The following is a 14,265-nucleotide window of genomic DNA, read 5'->3' as shown; positions in this document are numbered from 1 at the left end:
GTGTACAAAAACGTTCATAGCAGTATTGTTTGAATAGCAAAATTATTCTTCTACAATTTTAAAATTTCTCAAACTACAAAAAGATAAAGTCAGAGAAATATTCATTAATAAAATCTGTTGTGTCGTATGATAACATTTTTGTAGAAGTAACATATATATAAGAATTTTGCTTCATCAATGGCCTATTGTTGTCGAGCAAATCCTCCCAGCACTGAGAATAACTGGACAAAATATAAAAACACTAATGCATGGAGGAGCCACCAAGACAGTGAGAATTTGGGACACCTGGGTGGCTCAGTTGGTTAAGCGGCTGCCTTCGGCTCAGGTCATGATCCCAGCGTCCTGGGATCGAGTCCCACATCGGGCTCCTTGCTCCGCAGGGAGCCTGCTTCTCCCTCTGCCTCTAGCCTGCCACTCTGTCTGCCTGTGCTTGCGCTCTGTATCTCTCTCTATATATATAACAAATAAATAAAAATCTTTAATAAAAAAAAAATAAAAAAATAATAAAAAAAAAAAAAAAAAAAAAAAAAAAAGACAGTGAGAATTTGTGTGTCCCAGATCTGGAAGAAAACAGAAACCATTAGAGGAAAGCCTGACATTTGCCATCACTTTTCCACCTGAGGTGATTGTTAAGTCTGAAAGCAGTGGCTGAAAAACTGAGGAGAGCTTTTGGCTGTCTCATGGGGCTGAGGAAGCTGGGCCCAGAAAGAGAGGCGGGGCCAAGGAAGAAGGCCCCCAGCTAGGAGTAAGGGTGAACTGGAAAAAATCTAGTTTTCACAAAGACCAAAGCCCAGCTCTGAATAATCTTAGTTCTGACTGGAATAAAGTGATCTCTCCACAGTTTAGCTGTGGTCAGGTATACTTGCCCCCAAATTTCTCCCTTAGAACACCTTGCCTTTCCCCAGTCCCCTTGCTCACACTGAATTCATCCTAAAAAACATACCATCCACCAATGGAGAATGCTGATGCTGCAGGAAGAGATGCAGGACAAATGAATATTTCATAGCCTAGGATTCAGGTAGTGAGTGGTCCTCCCTCCCACACTTGTAAATGAATTAAGCTACCAGATTTCTTCCACGTTGCTTCTCTGTCAGTGTTTTAAATCAATCTGATAAACCATGTCACATGTGAGACTTTCTATTCTGTGACCTCTGTTTGGTTGGCTTCAGTCCTTCCTCTTTGGAAAGCAGTGTTCAAAAAGAATTCCATCAAATTTAACGGTAACATTATTTGTCCAAAATTTGTTTGCGAGCACTTGGGAGTGAAGCAACGATTTATGTTTTATTTAATTTCTTAATTATTTTTGATACTTCTCATACGTTATCAGGCAAAAGGGAAGGGAGAGAACAGCAACAAAATACCCAGAAGCCTTTTCACACGTGCTGCCTGTGAATGCTTTAGACACGAGGCATTGACTTTTGACACTTTTGCAATACTCCCTCAGCCTTCATTCATTCCATCGTTCATTCAATAAATGTGTATTAGGTACAAGCTCTGTTAGAGGCTAGTTATAGGCAGATGAGGCGAGGATCAATTCACCTAGACATAATTGTACACATAATTTTGCAATTCAACCTAAGTACCGTCCTGTGGTCACTCCACCGCGTTTCTGCAACCTTTGCCATTGACTGTCGATCTCCTCATCGAGACCTTCCCGATCCCCCGCTGTTCACCGGTTTCCCCCTAGCCGCTAGGACTTCCCGTGAAAGACGGGTGGAAAACTACAACTCCCGGCAGCCTCTGCAGCGGGGCAGCAGAAGAAAACGCGCAGGCGTGCGGGCCGGCCCCCGCGCGCAGGCGCTCTGCGAACGCCCGCTGAGCTGGGTCTCACGGCTGGGTGCGCGGCGGCGGAGAGCGAGGCCTGGTGAGCACCGGCGCTGGCCGGCTGTTGGAGCTTGTGCGCGGGAGAGGTACGGCGAGCCGGCTAGCGAGCGAGCGCCTCACCCCAGCATCGGCACCGGGATCGGTTGCCTTGAACCTGGTGAGTGCGGGGCCCCGTGGCTCCAGCCCCTCCCCCTCCCGCTGGCGGATCCGGCAGTCCTCGGCGGGACCCGGGAGAGGCCCCGGGGCGAGGGCGGGCGCCGGTCGGCCTCGAGCTCGAGTCCCAGGGCCCGGGCGCTCGCGGCTCGTCCGTGCGTCACGGGCCCGGCTGTCCTAACGGCCGCGCGGCCGGCGGAGGGGAAGGTGGGGGTGGGGAGCGCTGGTGTGATTGCCATCGGGAACGCCGGTCGAGGCGAGGCGGGGCGGGGCGGCGGCGGGGCTGGAACCGGCGTTGGGGACTGCGGGGCGCCGAGGCAGCGGGGCGGAGAGGAGGCGAGCGCTGAGTCTGCGCGGCGGCCGGGCGTGAGCGGGCGGGAGGCGGGGGTGGGCAGCGCAGAGTGCTGGGACTAAGGCAGAAGGGAGCGGGGGGCGCGGGTGGAAATCCTGATCCGGGCTGGAAGGGACGGTCTCGGGAATTCACAAGTTAGAGCCCGAGCCGGAGCCGGTGGTTGGGAGGGAGAGGGGCGGGGGTGGAGAGGGACGACTGCAGTTTACAGATGTCATAACAACATGGGCCTGAAGCGGCTGACCGGGGTGTGGTAATTATAGGAATGACTGAACTTCGTCTGCTCAGAGTGTGAGGGGTGATGCGAGGGAAACAGCGAAGTATGAGATGAAGCGCAAAATGGGAGGCGAAAACCCAAGGATGACTGGAGTCAGGGAAGTCGTTTGGAAGGAAAGTATTTAATGTGCCACTTCTCAAGGAAAGATTTCAGAATTGTGGGGTTTTTAGGTTTTAAATTCGGAATAAACATTTTGAAGTTATTTTTCTAGAACATGCTAATAAACTCTATTCTTAATTTTCCCCGTCCTCTTTTTCTTTAAGAAACAGTTTCTTCAAAACCCCTTTCTCAGCGGTAGATGAGTAAGTGATTTTCCCCTCTCTTGTTGTTTCAAGGCTCTTTCTTGACAGTAACTTGTTCTTGTGTTTGCAATATTTTGAAACGGGTTCAGGAGTTATTCCTCCTTAAAAATTGAGGAGATGAAATTTTAACTTTTTTGTTTTTTAATTTTAACTTTTCAAAGGAAAGTGATAATGAAGTCTGTTGTAGTTTTACTGAAATCATTTATTCTTGGAGGGCACTGTGTATACCTGATTGTAAGATGGAGGACTTGAGAGAAAGGAATGAAATTTGCCCTCCTTTCCAGATACTGTGCTGAATCCCTTAGGTATAGTAAAACATCTAATCCTCATGGTAACTTTGAAGTAGATGTTAATTTATTTGATTCTACCGATAAAACTTTGAAGGCCAGAAAAGTAACTTACGCAAGGTTATGTAGCTCTTGTTGGAACCAGCCTTAGAACCGAAGATTACTGCCATTTTAAGAATTATTCCTTAAAAAAAATAAAATAAATAAAAATCTCTCCTCTTCTTTCATGTTTCGTTCTGTTTTTTTTTTTTTTTTGTTCATTTAGTAAATACTGACTGTGCTGAGACTAGGGACACAACTGGTCAAAACACTTTACTATGTCATGGAAATGATAATCTAATGTAATGAATATATGTATTAAATGCATGGCATTTTATCTTTATAATTGAGCTATAATTTACTATAGTAAACAGCAGAGGAAGTTCAGATGGAATCAGACATGAGCCTTGAGGAATTTACAGTCTAGTAGAGAAACAAAACATGTAAAAACATAGAATAAACTAAATGACAGAAGTAAAAACCTCTCCTGAAGTCAGTATACTTGCATTTTGTTACTTAGGTCCTCTTCATAGACCTGTGATTTAATATTACGGGCATTGGCTTTTATCTAGGATTGGTACATAATAAAGGACAAAAAAAAAATCTTCATTGCCATCCAAGACACTTTCTCATTTATTTATTGGTCTTTATAAAGGAGATAAGTTAGAGACAAATTCTTTTTAAGACAAATTGATACACTTTTTTATTTTAAACAAGTGACTGATTTTATTAGGTCATTTGTGTTTTGTAAGCCCTCCTCTTGCTCTTTACACTTTGGCTGTCAGGAGGTTCAGAGCTGTGTCCAATTTTTATAATATTCTTTCTTTCTTCTTCTCTTTTCTTTTCTAAGATTTTATTTATTTGGCAGAGAGAGAGAGCCCAATGTAGGGCTCCATGTGGGGCTTGATCCCAGGACCCTGGGATCATGATCTGAACCCACGGCAGATGCTTAATGACTGAGCCACCCAGGCGCCCCTGTTTTTATAATTTTCTTTAGCCTCAACTGTTATAAACTATACCAGATAGTTTGGAATTTCTGTCAGTTGTTTCCTGGTCTATTTTCTTTGTTCTCTGTTGCTCTCAATTTAGTTTCTACCTTTTCCCTTTCATTTGAGATTAAGGATTATACCTTGTTTTTAGCTTCAGTTGTTTTAGCATAGTGTTTGTTAAATTAATGATTGTCATGATGATTTATGATGTTTGTGTTAAGTCTGTCAGATTGTTTTTAGAAATATGTGAGAATACTTTGTATAAAATCAGTTTTAAGACTTTGGGTCATGCAAGTAAAAGTGACTGACCTAGTGATAAAAGTAATTCCCTATTACTCAAAGTCTTTGTTATAAGATTGCTGTACTTTGCAGATATTATGAATTCAGCCATAATAATGGAAGAAAACGTTGGAAATGGTAAACAATTCAATTAGCTGATTGGGGCTGATTTCATTCTGTTCTTGCTGCAGTAAGCAGGAGGTGGCCCCTGGCCAATGGGGGGCCTGCATTAGAAACTTTTGAGGTCCTGCAGTGGAAGAGCAGGGATGAAGACTGATGGAACCTACTGTTCTGTTTTTTGTTTTGTTTTGTTTTGTTTTAGCTGTTAAAACTCCACAAAGAACTGTGAAGTGATAAAATGTTTCTGACCTAGTGAGGTAGATTAATTAGGACAGTTCTTGAAAGCAGGCAATAATCCAGAATGTGGATAATAGGGATAATCTTCTTCACATAACAAGAATAATGCTGCCCTTCATATACAAAGATAAGTCTGCTTACTCATCATGATTGATTTTCCAGTGTGAGGAGGGATATGTGCTGAGTAGTCCATGAGTCTCTGTATTCTGACCAACAAGGCAGCTTGGGGCCAGAATGGGGGCTTGTAGCTAGGGAACAGAAAGACAGGCATGAGGGACTAACATCTATTGATGGATCAGGCATTACATTAAGTATTTTCACTTAATTATCCTTGCAAAACCACTTTGAGGAGGTAGTTTCATGTACAGCGTGATTAGGTAACTTGCCCTATTTCACATAGTATGTGATGGAGCTGGAATTCAGACAGGGCTATTTGTACTATGTTCACATCAACCATTGAAGCTTGGTTTTTGTCTTAGTTTGCAGTTCACTCTCTAGAGCAGAACAAACTAGGTGTTGTTCTTTTAGCATCATGAAATGATACTGTGAAGATCTAATTTGCTAACAGGGGAAGAAAGACTGTTCAAGTCCTTGTTATATTGCCATTAAAAAAAATACAGGTTTTTAATTAGAATACTGTATGAAAAACAACTGTCCCTTGTCCCAGCCCCTGCACTTTTAGAGCCTACCCTCCCCCCCAGCCCCTTTTATAAAAAAGTAGGCTCCATGCCCAGTGTGGAACTCTATGCAGGGCTTGAACTCATGACCCTGAGATCAAGAGTCAGATGCTTAAATGATTGAGCCACACAGGTGCCCCTACCTCTTTTTCTTTTTTAAGCTGTTTACTTTCATATTAATTAATAATTTGCTTCTGTTTTTTTCTTGATATAGCAATTTCAGGTGTTATCTGTTGACTTTCCTCTGTACACATTGCCTCTCCCATCCTCCCAGTATAATTGACATAGTTCTTTATTAAGTCAATATTCAAAGTGTTTACAGTATTATAGCCATGTAAATATTCATAGTTGCACCATGTACTTTATTATGATGTCATTTCTTCTGTTAACCAGTTTGTGTTTTTCCAGGAGTTAATACCTTTTTTTACCCTCCCTTCATTTCCCGAGATAGCTGTCCTGGAACTTGCCGTGCTTTTATTGCTGTTTGGACTGGTTATTTTCTAGGCCTACTTGCCACCTGTTACCCTGGAACTTCTCTTTACATCACTCTTAAAATTCTCTTTGCCTTTCTCCTATAATGGGTCTTCTATTTCCCATATTTTCTTTAGCCTCCTGAGAAAAGATACCTGGGAAGTAAAAACTTTCTGAATGCATGATTGAAATAAATCTCCATTCTCTCTTACCATTTCATCAATAATTTGGCTAGGTATAAAATTGTAGGCTTAAAAAGTTTGGAAGTCATAGCTTGTTTTCTTGCATTCCATTGTTGCTGTTGAAATCCAAAACTATTCTGATTATTTGTTTGTGACCTTGCCATCTTATAGAAACTTTTCGATATTATTTTTAACCCCTGAAATTGAATGATAATGTGCCTACGTAGGGTTTTTTGGTTTTATTTTGTTTAATTTAAGGGAACTCCATGGGTGCTTACAATTGGAAGCTTATGTCCTTTAGTTCTGGAAAAACATTTTTTATTATGTTTTGGACTTTAGGTAAAAAGGGTTTTAAAGTTAATTATGCTTCTCAGTTCTTGATGTACTATCATGAGGCTGTACAGGGTTCTTTAAATTTTCCTTCCATTTCTAAGCCCTACTTCCCCATTGCCCTTTTTAGCAGGTATCCACTGCATTGTGATTGATATGTTTCTTGATTTATGTGAATCATTGAATCATTGTGAAATATGTTGTATTTTGTGTCTGTGTGTATGTATTTAGTTTATGTATTATAGACCTTGTTCTGTTTCTTATTTTTTTTATTCAACATTGTTTTGGAGAGCTTTCTGTTCTGTTTTGTGTACATATAGTTGTATATAATATAATTCCATAATATGCATCTACCACATTTTTTTCTGTCCCACCTTGCTGGCATCAGAAATACACTGTAGTAAATATACTCTTAGTTGTATATTATTATGGACCTGTGTGAAAAGTTCTCTGGGGTATATATACCTAGGAGTGGAATTCCTGGGTCATAGAAAGGGAGCACTAATTTATGTGCTCACTAGAACTTCAGAAGGGTGTTGTTTGCCCACATCTTTGTCAGTACTTGGTTTTATTCAACTTTCTAGTATTTGCCAGTCTGATGGATATAAAGTAGGTGTCTCATTGCTTCAGTTTACCTTCTCTGATTACTAATGAGTTTGAGCACCTCTTGAATTCATTCAGGTTTTCCCTTTTGAAAACTGTCGGTTTTGCCCTTAGTTTCTTTTTCCTTTGGGTTGCTGTTTTTCTTTTTGGTTTGCAGAAATTCCTTGTGGAGGTTAATTTTGAGTGGTCTGTTGATTTTAGGCTTGGAAAATATCTTCTCTAAGATATTGTCTCTCTGTTAATTTTGTCTGTAGTGTCTTTCCTTGAATGGATATTCTAAATTTGATACCTTGTTTCTTTGATAGTATGTTCTTCATCAGTTCTTTTGTTCTCTGTTGGAATTTGTATTATTTGGGTATTGGAACTCATAGGTTGTTCTTTTATTTTTTTTTAAGTCTTTTTAAAAGATTTTATTTATTTGGTAGGGAGAGAAAGTACGAGCAGGGGGAATGGCAGGGAGAGGGAGAAGCAGACTCCCTGCTGAGCAGAGAACTTGATGGGGGATTTGATCCTAGGACCTTGGGATCATGACTTGAGCTGAAGGCAGATGCTTAACTGACTGAGCCACCTAGGCACCTTTCATAGGTTGTTCTTTTAATCTTCTCCCCCCCCCCCCCCTTCTTTCCATCACTTAGTCTTTTTGTTCTGCTTCCTAAGAAATTTCCTCAGTGTTATGTTCCAACCTTTCTATTGAGTTTTTAATTTCTATCTACATTTTATTTCTTAGAACTCATTCTGTGTTATAGTATCTTTATATTGTTTCATAGACACTATAATTCTTTTGAAGATTTTAATGATAGTTTTTAAGTTTTGTTTTTTCTTCCCTCTTTGTTCTGTTTCTTCTAAGTTCCTTTTTTTGTTGTTTCTATTGCGGTCTTTTCTGTATAGAGGCTTTCCCCAGCCATAATCATATATGGCTGTCCATTCATATTTAAGAGTGAAGTGCCAAAACTGAACTGAAAATTCTGTAGGTGCGGCTTATTAAAGATGGTCATTTATGGGAGGAGGGGACACTATTAGGTCTTTTTCTTGGGCTGGTCAGTTTCCTTGAGAAAGAGAGCCTCCAGTCCCTTGAGGGGAGGTTATGTACACCTGGCTGCTATGTTTTGAGAACTTAGAAAAGGAGCTGGAGTTCTCGCTGTTCATTGTGTTCTTGTAATCCTGTTTTCTGTGTGGCATATCACTCCCAGTTTACCTGTACTGGAGACCTCCATTTTGGAGTCTCTTTAGTTTGGTTTCTTCAGAGTAATCTCCACAATTGTAGGGTTAGGAGGGATGGTTGCTTACTTCGGAGCAGTGGGGGAGGAAATCTGGCTGTGATGACTGGTTTGTAGACTTCCAGCTAACCTTCTGGGTTTTTTCCTCCCTAACCCTTCAGAGGGTTATTGGGAGTACTGTGAGGACTCCTGCTTGTGGACATTGTGAATCAGCTTCTTTGCAGGTGCTTAGGCTTTAGAGTTCTCCACTTTGCTAGTATAATATCTCTTGACCATCTGTTTTATAGTTTCTGACAAGGTTTTGACATCTTATATGTGATTCTGTCCTTTTCTCTCTATCCCGTGGGTCATTCCTTTAAAAAAAAAAGTTAAAATTTTAGTGTTAATCGGTCTACCATATTTACCGTTTTATTTCTTTATATAGACTTTTTAAAAAAAATTTGAGTTTAGTTGAAACACAGTACTTCATTAATACATAAACTTTATTTTCTGGAACGTTCATTCTTTTCATAACATTTGAGGGACTGCTATATGCCTAGTCCTATACTTAATATTGAAGATTAAAATTTAAAATTTCTGGGGGGTACCTGGCTGGCTTGGTTGGTGGAGTGTGCAGCTTTTTGGAGGGTTGTGGGTTCAAGTCCCATGTTGGGTGTAGAGATTACTTAAAAATAAATTTTTTTAAAAATGATTTTATTTATTTATTTGACAGAGAGAGACAGCACAAGCAGGCAGAGGGAGAGAGAGAAGTAGGTTCCCTGCTGAGCAAGGAGCTCAATGTGGGACTCAATCCTAGGACCCTGGGATCGTGACCTGAGCTGAAGGCAGCTGCTTAACCTACTGAGCCACCCAGGCATCCCTTAAAATTAAAATTTTAAAAAATTAAAATTTCTGAGCTTTGTTAATATATTTCTGAGTTGTTAATATATTTTGGGAAGAAGGTTACATCCTGTATGTGCTGCTTATTTTGAAATGTGAAAACCCTCATAAGTGCCCTATGTGGTAGATATGTTACAGAACTTATTAATTTCAGTAATGAATATGAATTGGATTAAGGCAGATTTGCAGGTTTTTTTTTTTCACATGAAGGAACGCTTTACATGCATTACACCATTTTGAGGAAAGATTTATTAAAAAAAAACCAAGGTCCTGAGTGGCTCAATCAGTGAATGGTGTGTTAGACTCTTGATTTTGGCTCAGGTCGTGATCTCAGGGTCCTGGGATTGAGCCCCGCTTCAGGCTCTGCACTCAGAGAGGAGTCTGCTCTCTCCAGGATTCTCTCCTTCTGTCCTTTACCTTCCTCTGGCCCCCATGGGCATGCAGTTGCGGGCTCTCTTTTTAAAGATTTTTTATTTTTTTGAGGGAGAGAGACAGCATGAGGAAGGGAAGCAGAGGGAGAAGCAGACTAACCCCTGAGCAAGGAACCTGAAGTGACCAGATCCAGGCCCTGGGGTCATGAACTGAGTCGAAGGCAGATGCTTAATGTACTGAGCCATCCACATGCCCTTCTCTCTCTTAAATAAATAAATCTTTAAAGAAAAGTTAAAAAATAAAAATAAAAATTCCAACTACATATATAAAGGAAGAAGTGGTTTTTTTTTTTTTTTAAAGACCTAAAGTGTTCAATTAGAACTTTGATGAAATAGCAGAACATTGAGTTGATAAAATTCTAGCCGAAAGTGAAGAACGTAGTTTTCAGTGTTTTAGGTAGGCTGGGAAGCTTCACTGTAGTAAATAATACGCTTTCAGCTCTACTGTTTGAAAGTATTTCTTATTGTATAAATAGTGTATTGCTTACTGTAGAAAATTTGGAAGATAGAGAAAAATATGAACTTGCTCTTGAAATTTTTATATACCACTTTAAATTATGAATGTTTTTAAAGGTATAGAGAATAATATTAGTTGGGTTTTTGTTCCCAACATCCAGATTTTTTCATATGTTTGTATTATTTTTCTCATTTCTCAGTATGTCATTTCCTTAATATCCTCATTTTGGAATTTTTTTTTTAATTTTTTTTTATTTTTTTTATTTCCAGCATAACAGTATTCATCATTTTTGCACCACACCCCGTGCTCCATGCAATCCGTGCCCTCTATAATACCCACCACCTGGTACCCCAACCTCCCACCCCCCGTCCCTTCAAAACCCTCAGATTGTTTTTCAGAGTCCATAGTCTCTCATGGTTCACTTCCCCTTCCAATTTCCCCCAACTCCCTTCTCCACTCTAAGTCCCCATGTCCTCCATGCTATTTGTTATGCTCCACAAATAAGTGAAACCATATGATAATTGACTCTCTCTGCTTGACTTATTTCACTCAGCATAATCTCTTCCAGTCCCGTCCATGTTGCTACAAAAGTTGGGTATTCATCCTTTCTGATGGAGGCATAATACTCTATCCCCAGGGGTACAGGTCTGTGAATCACCAGGTTTACACACTTCACAGCACTCACCAAAGCACATACCCTCCCCAATGTCCATAATCCCACCCCCTTCTCCCAAACCCCCTCCCCCCAGCAACCCTCAGTTTGTTTTGTGAGATTAAAAGTCACTTATGGTTTGTCTCCCTCCCAATCCCATCTTGTTTCATTTATTCTTCTCCTACCCACTTAAGCCCCCATGTTGCATCACCACTTCCTCATATCAGGGAGATCATATGATAGTTGTCTTTCTCTGCTTGACTTATTTCGCTAAGCATGATACGCTCTAGTTCCATCCATGTTGTCGCAAATGGCAAGATTTCATTTCTTTTGATGGCTGCATAGTATTCCATTGTGTATATATACCACATCTTCTTGATCCATTCATCTGTTGATGGACATCTAGGTTCTTTCCATAGTTTGGCTATTGTGGACATTGCTGCTATAAACATTCGGGTGCATGTGCCCCTTTGGATCACTACGTTTGTATCCTTAGGGTAAATACCCAGTAGTGCAATTGCTGGCTCATAGGGCAGTTCTATTTTCAACATTTTGAGGAACCTCCATGCTGTTTTCCAGAGTGGCTGCACCAGCTTGCATTCCCACCAACAGTGTAGGAGGGTTCCCCTTTCTCCGCATCCTCGCCAGCATCTGTCATTTCCTGACATGTTGATTTTAGCCATTCTGACTGGTGTGAGGTGATATCTCATTGTGGTTTTGATTTGTATTTCCCTGATGCCGAGTGATATGGAGCACTTTTTCATGTGTTTGTTGGCCATCTGGATGTCTTCTTTGCAGAAATGTCTGTTCATGTCCTCTGCCCATTTCTTGATTGGATTATTTGTTCTTTGGGTGTTGAGTTTGCTAAGTTCTTTATAGATTCTGGACACTAGTCCTTTATCTGATATGTCGTTGGCAAATATCTTCTCCCATTCTGTCAGTTGTCTTTTGATTTGTTAACTGTTTCCTTTGCTGTGCAAAAGCTTTTGATCTTGATGAAATCCCAATAGTTCATTTTTGCCCTTGCTTCCCTTGCCTTTTGCGTTGTTCCTAGGAAGATGTTGCTGCGGCAGAGGTCAAAGAGGTTGCTGCCTGTGTTCTCCTCAAGGATTTTGATGGATTCCTTTCGCACATTGAGGTCCTTTATCCATTTTGAGTCTATTTTTGTGTGTGGTGTAAGGAAATGGTCCAATTTCATTTTTCTGCATGTGGCTGTCCAATTTTCCCAGCACCATTTATTGAAGAGGCTGTCTTTTTTCCATTGGACATTCTTTCCTGCTTTGTCGAAGATTAGTTGACCATAGAGTTGAGGGTCTATTTCTGGGCTCTCTGTTCTGTTCCATTGATCTATGTGTCTGTTTTTGTGCCAGTACCATGCTGTCTTGATGACGACAGCTTTGTAATAGAGCTTGAAGTCCGGAATTGTGATGCCACCAACGTTGGCTTTCTTTTTCAATATCCCTTTGGCTATTCGAGGTCTTTTCTGGTTCCATATAAATTTTAGCATTATTTGTTCCATTTCTTTGAAAAAGATGGATGGTACTTTGATAGGAATTGCATTAAATGTGTAGATTGCTTTAGGTAGCATAGACATTTTCACAATATTTATTCTTCCAATCCATGAGCATGGAACATTTTTCCATTTCTTTGTGTCTTCCTCAATTTCTTTCATGAGTACTTTATAGTTTTCTGAGTATAGATTCTGTGTCTCTTTGGTTAGGTTTATTCCTAGGTATCTTATGGTTTGGGGTGCAATTGTAAATGGGATTGACTCCTTAATTTCTCTTTCTTCTGTCTTGCTGTTGGTGTAGAGAAATGCAACTGATTTCTGTGCATTGATTTTATATCCTGACACTTTACTGAATTCCTGTATAAGTTCTAGCAGTTTTGGAGTGGAGTCTTTTGGGTTTTCCACATATAGTATCATATCATCTGCGAAGAGTGATAATTTGACTTCTTCTTTGCCGATTTGGATGCCTTTAATTTCCTTTTGTTGTCTGATTGCTGAGGCTAGGACCTCTAGTACTATGTTGAATAGCAGTGGTGATAATGGACATCCCTGCCGTGTTCCTGACCTTAGCGGAAAAGCTTTCAGTTTTTCTCCATTGAGAATGATATTTGCGGTGGGTTTTTCATAGATGGCTTTGATGATATTGAGGTATGTGCCCTCTATCCCTACACTTTGAAGAGTTTTGATCCGGAAGGGATGCTGTACTTTGTCAAATGCTTTTTCAGCATCTATTGAGAGTATCATATGGTTCTTGTTCTTTCTTTTATTGATGTGTTGTATCACATTGACTGATTTGCGGATGTTGAACCAACCTTGCAGCCCTGGAATAAATCCCACTTGGTCGTGGTGAATAATCTTTTTAATGTACTGTTGAATCCTATTGGCTAGTATTTTGTTGAGTATTTTCGCATCTGTGTTCATCAAGGATATCGGTCTATAGCTCTCTTTTTTGGTGGGATCCTTGTCTGGTTTTGGGATCAAGGTGATGCTGGCCTCATAAAATGAGTTTGGAAGTTTTCCTTCCATTTCTATTTTTTGGAACAGTTTCAGGAGAATAGGAATTAGTTCTTCTTTAAATGTTTGGTAGAATTCCCCCGGGAAGCCGTCTGGCCCTGGGCTTTTGTTTGTTTGGAGATTTTTAATGACTGTTTCAATCTCCTTACTGGTTATGGGTCTGTTCAGGCTTTCTATTTCTTCCTGGTTCAGTTGTGGTAGTTTATATGTTTCTAGGAATGCATCCATTTCTTCCAGATTGTCAAATTTATTGGCGTAGAGTTGCTCATAGTATGTTCTTATAATAGTTTGTATTTCTTTGGTGTTAGTTGTGATCTCTCCTCTTTCATTCATGATTTTATTTATTTGGGTCCTTTCTCTTTTCTTTTTGATAAGTCGGGCCAGGGGTTTATCAATTTTATTAATTCTTTCAAAGAACCAGCTCCTAGTTTCGTTGATTTGTTCTATTGTTTTTTTGGTTTCTATTTCATTGATTTCTGCTCTGATCTTTATGATTTCTCTTCTCCTGCTGGGCTTAGGGTTTCTTTCTTGTTCTTTCTCCAGCTCCTTTAGGTGTAGGGTTAGGTTGTGTACCTGAGACCTTTCTTGTTTCTTGAGAAAGGCTTGTACCGCTATATATTTTCCTCTCAGGACTGCCTTTGTTGTGTCCCACAGATTTTGAACCGTTGTATTTTCATTATCATTTGTTTCCATGATTTTTTTCAATTCTTCTTTAATTTCCCGGTTGACCCATTCATTCTTTAGAAGGATGCTGTTTAGTCTCCATGTATTTGGGTTCTTTCCAAACTTCCTTTTGTGGTTGAGTTCTAGCTTTAGAGCATTGGGGTCTGAAAATATGCAGGGAATGATCCCAATCTTTTGATACCGGTTGTGTCCTGATTTAGGACCGAGGATGTGATCTATTCTGGAGAATGTTCCATGTGCACTAGAGAAGAATATGTATTCTGTTGCTTTGGGATGAAATATTCTGAATATATCTGTGATGT

The 14,265-nt window shown here is 40.2% G+C and overlaps 1 protein-coding gene across 1 annotated transcript in view; it reads left to right on the top strand.

Moving 5' to 3' along the window:
* The first annotated feature begins 1,785 nt into the window (after positions 1 to 1,785).
* KPNA1 (karyopherin subunit alpha 1) overlaps positions 1,786 to 14,265 on the top strand; it is a 74,414-nt gene continuing 61,934 nt past the window's right edge. Inside the window, exon 1 of the mRNA XM_032334962.1 lies at positions 1,786 to 1,981. The gene's annotated coding sequence lies outside the window, so the exon portion shown is untranslated. The remainder of the gene's footprint in view (positions 1,982 to 14,265) is intronic.

The sequence above is a fragment of the Mustela erminea genome, chromosome 1, assembly GCF_009829155.1.
Source record: "Mustela erminea isolate mMusErm1 chromosome 1, mMusErm1.Pri, whole genome shotgun sequence".
Lineage (NCBI taxonomy): Eukaryota > Metazoa > Chordata > Mammalia > Carnivora > Mustelidae > Mustela > Mustela erminea.
Note: the sequence above shows the minus strand (reverse complement) of the source record. Positions and strands in the feature narration are given on the sequence as shown.